Source organism: Hippocampus comes, unplaced genomic scaffold, assembly GCF_001891065.2.
Source record: "Hippocampus comes isolate QL1 unplaced genomic scaffold, H_comes_QL1_v1.1 scaffold275, whole genome shotgun sequence".
Taxonomy (NCBI): Eukaryota; Metazoa; Chordata; class Actinopteri; order Syngnathiformes; family Syngnathidae; genus Hippocampus; species Hippocampus comes.
The window spans coordinates 371,475-382,459 of NW_017804971.1; the positions used below are offsets into that span (position 1 = coordinate 371,475).

A 10,985-nucleotide genomic window follows, 5' to 3' on the forward strand; every position below is an offset into this window, starting at 1 on the left:
AGGCACATATATTTCATCCGCTGTGTGTGTGTGTGTGTGTGTGTGTGTGTGTGTGTGTGTGTGTGTGTGTGTGTGTGTGTGTGTGTGTGTTTTATTTTGTCTGCTAACCGGCCCATGCTCCATTTTCATTAATCGTGTTTTGGGCTTAAATTAAATGTGACATCCTTTTCGAATAAATAATGGAGACGTCTCCTGGCACAACACACAAACAGAGAGATGCTTTAGGATGTTTTACTGAATAAATGAAGCACTACTTCGATTAGTCTTAAGTCAAATTAGTCATAAATAATAAAACTGGGTTGAAGATTCAGCGTTGGTCACTGTTGTGATAAGTCACTGCCCAAGTTTAGCTTCGGTGTTAAAAATGGATATGGTTCTCAAATCCGGTTGCATTTCCTCACTGGTGCCATTTGCTGTCTAGACAGTTTTGATCTTGTCGCATTGTTTTTCCAGAGAAGATGAACGATAAAGCGACACTGTTTCTGTCCTAATTTTGCACTGGCGCTGCCCAGTTCTCGATGCTCACCCTCCTATCCCCGCGATCTCCCGTGGGACCTGACCTCGCGCTGTGGACCTCACAGAGTGGAGGTGACTTTGGTCCACAGTACAGCTAGAAGTCAGCGTGGAGGCTACAGATATGAGCTGCAACTTTTTATTTCCTCAAGTCAGCAAAAAAAAAAAAAAAAAAAAAAAGTGTGTGAGTGGTGGATAGATCCTGTTGCATTCAAAGCCTCAGTCTGCCGGTGTATGTGTGCGTGTGTATGTGTGTGGCGGTGGATCCTGTTGCACGGTAGTCCTCTATCAGTGTCTGCCTCCTCATGTGATTGATTGTTCCGGGTAAATTAGCACTGGGTGATGGGGACAGGAGTGAGTTACACCCTACACCCCTGTCCTTGCCCTCCACCGTCTTTACCTGCTCAACACTCTCACTTTTACCCTCTTTCCTCCGCAAGTTCCTCTCTTCCGCTTGACTTTTTGTCATGTGGACGTTTGTGACCACATTTTCACCCTCTAAGAATGGAAGAACCATCCTTCACACAAAGGTAAAATTGTAAAAAAGAACATAACGCGACTTTAACTTTGCTAAGCGGCAACTACAATGGTGACCTTTTGACAGGGAGGTTGTTCGATTATTGATGTACAGTCTTATTCTCTTCTCACAGTCTTCTTCCTTACACCCCCCCTTGTTGAGGCTGTGATCTCTTTTGGAACAAGTGTCACAAAAAAAAAAACTCAAAAAGCCAACGAAAAAGCGTTCTAGATTTTTCCTTTTATCCCCACTATTTGGATTTGCTGAGTTTACTTTTGAATATTTTCTTTTAATCCGCAAGAATGTTTTTGGATATGGCGTACGACCTTAAAAGTTATTAAGGGGGCTGGGCATTTAATTTTTCAAAGGGGCCACATGTGAGAAAATTATTTTGTTGTTGAGGGCCTATTCAACATGCAAACTTCAGTCATGTTCCTTATTGATTGAATGTCTTTCCAATATGTTTGTATTTAGTGTTACAGTGCATTGTTTCAAGTTTTATATGGTATATATTATATTTATGGTTTATGTAATAATTAGGACATTTAAAAAACCAACACGATTATAAGCAGTGACTAAAATAAATGGGCATACTGTCTATACAGGTATGAAAATTATATCACGATTTGATCAACTTTCACACTTTCCATATGTGGACGACGAAAGTATGGTCAATGGTGTGTGTGTGTGGGGGGGGGGTACACTCGAAACGGTGATGTTTCTGTAACTAAAAGTGTGCTGATTGATCCCACGAGCGATACGCCAGTGCTGTGTTGCATTTCCCACAGCAAATCAATTGTTGCTTCTTTATAAATGCATAAGCATGGCTTCCCTTTGGCCCCGTGGCAAGGCGAGAGTGTTTGCATTGCCCCTGTCAACAGCAAAGTCATGTATGAGAATTTACTGCGTATAAAGGCATGAAAGGCGAGTAGATAAAGCATTTCTAAGAAGGCTACAACATTTTGCTAAATTGCGGAGGACATCAACATGGGGTGAACAAGCAACAAGTCACCCCTGAGCACCACATCAGAGGCTTGTGGGTCTCTTCCAAAAATAGGTCAGTGATAGTGGCAAGTGAATAAATGGGACACTGATTTCTTAGGATTGTTGTACAAGTATTCATTTGAAAAGCCCTTTGGAGAAATAGTCTTGTGTGTTGATCTGTTTTCTACCCTGCTAAATTTGTTCAAATCATCAACATGATCAGTGTGTTCACATGGATGAATGTCATTCATTTTTTTTATACTAAATGGATCCGACGATATTTTTTTTCCATTTTGATTGTTTCAGAAGTGTATCAAACTGTTAGCCTTTCACTTTAGAATCACAAGCAGTCGCTCTCGTCTTCAAAGCTTTCAAAATGTTGGTGTTCCTTTGTCTCGTGTCGAGTTGCGCCGCTGCCAGCGTGTTGTGGGTCAAAGAATGCGGAGCACAAGCTCCTGAGGGTTACTGCCTGCATCCGCCGACGCCGTTCCAAAGTGTAGAAAAATAGCGTCACAAGACGTGCATCGAATGAGCTGCTCTTGACACTCAACAATTCTTCTGCAGCTCAAATAACAGCACGAATATGCAGAATAAAAATGCAGTATGTCGGAATTGCATGTTTTCCTCCATTTTTGTGCTTTCGGTGCTGCCTTCATTTCTGTACATGGGAGCACCAATCGTCACACACGCAGATGTGTTTACAGAAGTTGGTAACACTTGCAAAAAGTACAGTTTGAATACGAACCGCACCAAAAAAAAAAACAAAAAAACAAAATGACAGTAAGTCCGCTTTTGGTTCGTACCAAAAAAGCCCGAAGGACTACAATACACCCTTAACTCAATCTTGCTGCAGCATTACATCCAATTACTGATTGTTGTTGTAAAGTAAATTATGCTTCACATTTTTGGCCATATCACCCGAGGGGGAAAAAAAAAAAGACATATGTCTCAATGGGTTTTATTATCTTTCGTTGAGTGACTGAACTTTCCAGATTTACAACAAATCTTAACTGTGTGAATTAATTGAAAAGTTATACCAGAGTCTCTAATAAGCACAAAACTCATGTTTAACTTTTTTCCCCATCCAAGTCTGAGCATTAATGTATTTACTATCAGATGTACGCTATTGTACAAAGCTTCCCCACTACAACTGCTTGTATTTTCCTTGCAGCAACATTGGCTGGCTTCCTTCAGCGGTCTGCTGTCCTGGAGTGGCACATCCATGTGGTCAGTTGGTCCAGCGCCTCCTTTTTCTCCCTCCCTCTCAGTGTCTCACTTCCTCTTTCTCGTACTACCAGACACTTCAGGAAAAAGCGAAGCCTTACCCCATGGCGGTACAGAATGAGCGCTGCCTCTCAGCTGCTAACCAGGACAGAAAAGAAGGAATTTGGCGTTCTGTGGCTGAGAAGCAAATGAGAGACAAATTATGCCAGAGTGACAAGAAGTGAGAGATGTGAGACAGCCAGTCCTTGAGAACTGCACTGCAACTCTTTGAAGAGAGCCAGAGGACGGAGTGAGTAATACGCATCTCTGCGAGACGTGTGTGTGTGTGTGTGTGTGTGTGTGTGTCTGTGTGTGTCTGTGTGTGTGTGTGTGTGTGTGTGTGTGTGTGTGTGTGTGTGTGTGTGTGTGTGTGTGTGCGCGTGTGTGTTTTCAGTCTTTTACTACTTGTGCTCTGACCTGCCAAACTAGTGATACCTCTGTTTGGCTGCTGATCATCTCGCGAGATGCTGAAGACTGTCACATATTTAAAAATGACAGAAGTGGACAAAAGGGACACAGAGCCAAACTCCATAGATTCAAAAGTCAATCGGTTGGTAGAAAATGTTCCTTAAATAAAAGCACTACATTTGCAGCAATTGCAAGGACGATGGCAGAAAAAAACCCACACACATGGCAGACTTTCAAGATGAAAAATTCCACATAGTGGAACGTCTAAAGTGGAATGTCCCTAAACTTGTGCAATTTGTCCAAACATATCTAGAAGTTGTACGAACCTTTGGAATTGGAATTGTCTTGGTCTATGAAAAGGGTATGACACCACTGGACCTCACAAGCGGTTAAAAATGTCTCTATGACAAAGGTTTTCTGCTGCCGACAATTTGCCTTGTAGGTTATTCCCAATTTATTTGAGAAATCTTGTGTGTGTGTGTGGTAATTAAAGTCAACTCTATATTGGATGAAAAATCACAAGTTACATGAAATAAAGTTATTTCACATATAATTAGCATAATACAATAATTCCCCAAGTCGTCTTTTAATGTTCTCAGAAAGGAACAACAAATTCAAAAAACGGCAAAGATTCAGTTGCCGCGATTAAACCTTTGCAGATCACCGTGATTTGGATGACTGAGTAGCTCTACAAAAATCATTCAAAACAAAATAAACTCAATGATTAGCAAGCACATTTTATTTGCGTTGAAGCACATTATTGGAGGAAGGCTCAGTGTCACACTTTTAGCTGTTTCTGAAGTTATTAATTACAATAAGGGAGAATCCATTGGGCTTGCGGTTAAATGGCGTGCGTGTGTGCCGGATGAGGTTTGTGAGACAGCTTGTCCCACTGAACTATTTGTAACCATCATCAGACATAATCCTCACAGGCATGCCGTTGAACCAGTCGGGTTACACTTGTGAACGTCGTGTATAATAAGAGCCAACGTGTTACTCATATTTCTAAAAGCATTTAAGAGATATATGTCATTACAGCCAAAGATTACCGCATGGAGTGCCAAATGGCTGACATCATGACATTTGGCAGGCAAGCCAAACATTCTCTCCTTTCACATGGACTCTGATGTCCAGCCTGCGAGAATGCATCGGCGAGCGCGGATGCCATCACTCGACTATCCCAAAAAAAAAAATCCCCATGGTGCACCATGTCATGTGAGGACTTTTGGGATTCATGTATCCACTTTGTTTGATCATTCGTGGCGGAACAAGTACGACAGATTCAGCAAATATATTTAGAGTTCATATTATAGCTCACTGTGTGCATAGGTAGCATGTCTGTGGCTATATTTGAGTTTTCTTTCATGGCAGCAAGAGCTTGATTGGACTCAAGTGTCCAATCAGGCTTTTAATATATAATTGTTTTATTTTATTGATGCATTTGCATCGCGACTCTACTGCGCTCGCTTGGAGATGACAGGCCACAGTTTATTTTTAGACTTTATAAACCCGTGTCTGCAGGGTGAGCATGTTTTGACTGTGCAGTACATCGTCGCCTAAGCACAGTGTGTTTTAGCCTGCTCCGGCCAACCAATTGAGGTCAGACGCTCAATAATTTAAAGCGTGTCACTGGTTAGTTTGCGAGCTTTGTCGGCTAATCTGTGAGACCAGTGTCAGACGGAATAAAGTGCAGGGTGGCCGTTATTAAAGAAAGTTGGACAATCAGGATGGAACAGAGCTTGCGACACGGAGAAAGGAGATCAAACGTGAGGGTGAGTGATTTCCCTTTGTCAGAGCAGATTCAAAGGTTGCTCCGTATGTCCTCGACTGCTGCCCAGAGTGGACACTTTTTAACTGTTTTGAGTTCACATTTTCTGTGGGACAGCACCATTGGTGGACATTCTGCGATGCTTCACTCGGTGAAATTCCAAGGTGGACTTTTGGAGCACTTTTTTTTTTTTAACAGAAAATGAAGCTTGTACTTGGATGCTTGTATTTATTTATAATCCAAAGTCATCCTGGATAGGCACCAGCTCACCCTATGACTATTTAGGACAAGCGGTATAGAAAATGGATGATTTTCCTGCAACTAAGAAATAAGGGTTCACGTCACTGATGACCGATACATTGTTCTCAATAACAATATTTGTCAAATGCCCCATGCACTTGGTCAGCTTGGGTTTCATAAGTGCCTAGTCAATACCACTGCTGGTCCCTCATTGGTCGAACAGATTCATAAACTGTGACTCGGGGTGTAATTTGTTTAGGCTTGGCTACCACGGGCTACCATGCAACATTATAAAGAACGACAATTAAGAGAAAGATCACGGCAGGTCATGATCAAGACCAGGTCAAGGCATGAATGATGACGTACACAGACAATCATTTGGAAGGATCTTATCATTTGAGCACATTTATTTCTTTGAGTACACTGTCTAAAACACACGAAACACCAAGAACTCAGCAATGTGAGCCCTGTTTCTGTTTACCCGGGAGAAGATGGTCATGCTTAAAATGTGCAGCGTAATTAATTGGAAAAAAAATCAAGTATATGGACCATCCAATAGGCCTGTGTTCATTTGTCCTTTTTGACTGGTCCAAATCTGTGTATCAATCGGGTGCCCAGGCGTTGGGACCCCCTCGTCTAACGCCTGAACTGTAAAATGACGGTCAACAACACCTGACAGGACTTAATTTCCAAGTCCTCCAGATAGTTTGAGTTGATATGAACACTGAAAGTCATAGCTGCCTTGCATGCGTTCTTTTGGATTTTGTTTTCTCCGCAAACTGACTGACTGAGGTGTCCTGAAAATGTCACTTGGCGACTTTGCAATGGGTTAGCGCTGTGAAAGGCTAAATCAGTCCTGCGTTTTGGAAAGTTTTCTCCGTTGAGTTTCATTGTTAATTGTCATTCAAGTCTCCATTGGTTCCGACTCTCAACCTCTAGTTTCAAGTTGTTGAGACTGTCCACTGGTGTGTCTCTGTTTGCCTTAAGCCCGCTGTATTTACCACTAATCCTTTTTATGCTTCTCCCAGCCAGAAGCCCTGGTGAGATCCTGTAGATTTAGCCAGAGGTTGATCTCATGATTAGTATTCAGCTGTCAGAATACGTCAGTCAACGTTTTGGAAGCCCCTTTCGGCCCTCACACTCGCAGCCTCATTTGCTCTTTTAAGATCTCAGTGTATACATCAGCACTGAAGTCTCTTTGTGTGTGTGTGTGTGTGTGTGTGTGTGTGTGTGTGTGTGTGTGTGTGTGTGTGTGTGTGTGCCGCAACACGGTTTACGTAGCTGCCTGATCCCATAGTGAAGGTGCTGTGTGCATTAATGTCGATATACATATCCAAGCTCCCCCTGAGTTCCCAGGAAGTCGCCCTCCATCATCTTAAATGACATGAAAAGAACGCGGGAGCGATATATGCATGAATTAATTGTCTTGAATAGGAGTATTTAGAAGCTTAATCCATAGGGATTAACACAAGAAACCCTCTCTGGTTTTAAGACTCTGTCCATTTTCAGATGAGGATTGTTTCATTTTACTCCATCCCTCCTGCTCGTCCTTCCCGCCATCACTGCTGCCACCACAAAATACTGATAATACTTTCTCACAAGGAGTAGGAAACAGATTGGTATCAATACACAGCACTATTTTATACATATTTATACATCTCAGTCAGTGTTCCGTTTTCATTCAACATTCCTTTAAAATCACAATCGCCCATCACTGCTGAGATATTTTTCGAACAGGCCCACGGGCTACTCATGTGGTCCTTGTTGGCTGGTTGCGACCCCTTGGTTGTGCTGCACACGACCACAGTGAACCGTATAATACACGCGCAGGCTTCCAAGAAGAGATGTCAGATTTAAGAGGATGGTGTGGTCGGTTCCTTGCTTCAGGTGGGACTTGAACCTTAATCCTCCAGTTGTAAATGCACTCGTTTTTAACAAGGCAGTAATGAGGACAAGCAGTACAGGAAATTTATGGATATGTAAGACAATCATGGGGATTGACTCGCCACCCAGCTGAAGATATGACTCGATTTGATATTAGCTTGCAACTCCAAAGTTGAACGTACCCATGGTACCCCAACTCTTCCTGTAAAGTCAAAACGGTCCGTTTCATACGAAGTAGTGTCATGAGAATATGAGCCTGTAAACGACAATTGTGTTTTGGCTGGTCCTCTTAATTTCATTTTGATGAAAATAAGGATCCAATTATCGTTGCTTTGTTTTGATAAAATAAGTGCCGGCTATAGTTTCATGTAATAAATAGAATAATGTATATGTATGCTCGTCAGACAGCGAGTAAAATTGCTGAATGCTGATGATGTGCTGAGTGCATTAAAAAAGCCATATGTACTTTACTTTGCGGACGGCACGGTGGCCGTGGTTTGCATGTTCGCCTTGCATTGTGGACGGAGGTCGTGGGTTCAAATCTGGCCGCTGGCCTTCCTGTGTGCACTTTGCATGTTCTCCCTGTGCCTGCGTGGGTTTTCTCCGGGTACTCCGATTTCCTCCCACATTCCAAAAACATGCATGGTAGGTTTATGGAACACTTCAAATCATCCTTTGGCGGGCGTTTGAAAGGTTGTTCCTTCATGTGTGCCCTGCAATTGGCTGTCAGCCAACTGCCGAGTTGCCTCGCCTACCGCCCAAAGTCAGCCGGGTTGGACATCCCCGTCACCCGCGTGATGTTCAGCGGTTCAGATAATAGATGGATGGATGGATGTCTACTTTACTTTGCTATCTATCATATTCCTCTATACATGCCTTTACAAGCAAAAGTCAGTTGCATTATTATCCCTGAAACACGCTTGTTTTTGTTCCTTGTTCCTAGTTGTCTACGTTCTGTACTTTGTTTCCCTCCGTTCTTCCCTCTCATCCATCCATTGCTCCCCTCCCCTCTTTTGTCTTTCATTTATGCACTTTGCACCGCAAGTCTGTGAGATATCCAGCAGATCAATGCCTATAGATTAGCTCATTGGAAGCCATTAGTTATGGGTTTTTATTAAGCTAGTCATTATTGTGTTTAATCTTGCAGAAAATTAAATTTAGAATTGTTTAGTGTTTTGTTTAAAAGTTGATTTTTTTTCCCCCTCCCCTTACCCCTTTCCCTCACCCACATAACAGCTGCTAGTTTTCTGTTTGCTTTGCATGAATTAGGGCGTCTTTATATGTGTGTTGAAGCATCCTTGTGATACACTTTCACAGACGTACAACACGTTGGTGTCAGAAGGCACCACTGTACTTTATTATTATTTTTTTTTAATATCTGGCGATAGGTTTCACGGTATACTTGTATGATGATAAACTGTTAAATCTACTAGGTTCTGTGAGAGCAATACATTTCAGACTAACAACATTAAATTAATCTCAGGGCCATTCTCTCTTTTCTTTTTTTTTTTTTTTTTTTTTTTTTTACTTTTTATCTTCCATTCGCGTCACGAGAAAAAGTTGAACCACCCGCTCTTTAATTTTGTCATTCAAACTTGTTCATTTAACTTCACCGCTCTTTAATCTCCCCTCTTGAACTAAACAATAGATGCCTTGAGGTCTCAAAAGATCACTTTCTATCCTGCCCCGGCGACATCAAGAGGGAGCACGCCGGCGGAGCTCCTTTGTTTAGCTTGCCGCAAATGAAAATTGCTAATCAATTTTTCCCCCCTCTTATTTCATGGCATGTAGTTCCTGCCCCTCCCCTGCCAGCTGTCATTGTGGGGATGTGGCACGGGGCTGAAAGCTTCATTAGCAGGGGGACAGCATGTTTTGCCCCTCAGCGCTTTTTTCGTGGAATTACTAAAGATAGATAAGCCTTTACATGGAATTTGTCATCAGTCACATAGATTCGTGCTTCCTTGTGAGCCATTATCATGTTGTCAAACAAACAGCGAGGACCTTTTAATTTAGCCATGATCAACATCCCAGAAAAAAGGCACACACGCACGTTTACCACTGCAAAGAGTAAAGTTTGAAACAGAGACAAGATGTTCAACAAAATGTTGGAGTTTGGAATGTTAGAATTGTGACGGACCATCTTCAGCTGCATTTTACTGCTTGCGCATGCAATGTCTCTCCACCACTGTGTGTCAGCGCCAATGCTCATGGTGTGTGTGTGTGCGTGTGTGTGTAAAAGAGTGCGTGCTGCAGAGTTTGAGCCCAGTGGAAAAGCTGGAAGAGTTGTTAATCCATGTGGCTGGCGGAGCTGAAAGGCCATTCATATTTTTAGCTGACTGAATCATATTCTGTCATCCAGATGTCCAGTACGTACTGGGACGTGTGAATGACGGTCCTAAGAACAAAATAGAAATGTGGGTCTTAAAGAAAGGCCCATAAACATTTGAGTCATGATACTGATGACACCATGACTGTGACGAAAGGTGAATTTCCCTCTGGATATTCACCGATTGGTCTGCCTTTTAGGACCCTTCTGAAATTGTATTGTAATCACAAAGTTGGAAACTTCAGTTGACGTTATGCATGCTGTCTTGGTCGGATGAAAGAGATTGTTCACAAGCTTTTTGAACATATCCAAAATATTGTATTCTACAAGTATTTGATAGTAGTAGATCATCAAAAACGCAGCAGGGGTTTTATTCCAAAAAATGTTTTGTGAGCCACGGTGACATTTTTAAACGTGTATGTGTGTATATGAGTGTTTGGCATTGCTCCAATGAAAGACGACTTGATATATAGCTCGACACATGGGGCACAATTCAAGACCGTTTTCTTTTAATGTGGAATGATGCAATTTCATTTGATGCTGTGGGATTACAACATGACAGGGCTCAGTTCGCAAAGGGTGTCATGCAAATGAGATTCTTGTTGTCATTAGATGATATGAATGAACTTGCCAGTGGTTTACTGTAAATGTGGCTTTTTTTTCCCCTAAATATATGCCTCTCCGATAAAAGACAATTCGATACATTTCAGTATATTTTAAAGAGGAATTTTACAATCTGGTTTGATTCAATGCACTCACATCGTTTAAATCCAAACAGATTCATTTGAAAATGCATTTGATTCAAATGCATTTTTTTTTTTAATAGCCATAGGTTGTACACAAATGTGTGTGTATGTGTGTGTGTGTGTGCATGTGCGTGTTTCGTCCCGTCTCTCTTGGGTACTATCACCCCATCAACCTCCCACAACCTCTCCACCTTTCCACATTCCCCTCTTGACTGAAACTAGGTCTCCCACATCTTTCCCTTCCCATCTTCTTCCCATTACTTGTCTCGTTGTCTTGTGTTTGCTGCAAAGTTATTCCCTCTTCTTCACAATTGAGATATATCCCCCTACCCCCCC

The 10,985-nt window shown here is 42.0% G+C and overlaps 1 protein-coding gene across 1 annotated transcript in view; it reads left to right on the plus strand.

Annotated features, from left to right (window-relative positions):
* The first annotated feature begins 3,329 nt into the window (after nt 1–3,329).
* Nucleotides 3,330–10,985, plus strand: part of esrrga (estrogen-related receptor gamma a) — a 119,235-nt gene continuing 111,579 nt past the window's right edge. Inside the window, exon 1 of the mRNA XM_019890777.1 lies at nt 3,330–3,527. The gene's annotated coding sequence lies outside the window, so the exon portion shown is untranslated. The remainder of the gene's footprint in view (nt 3,528–10,985) is intronic.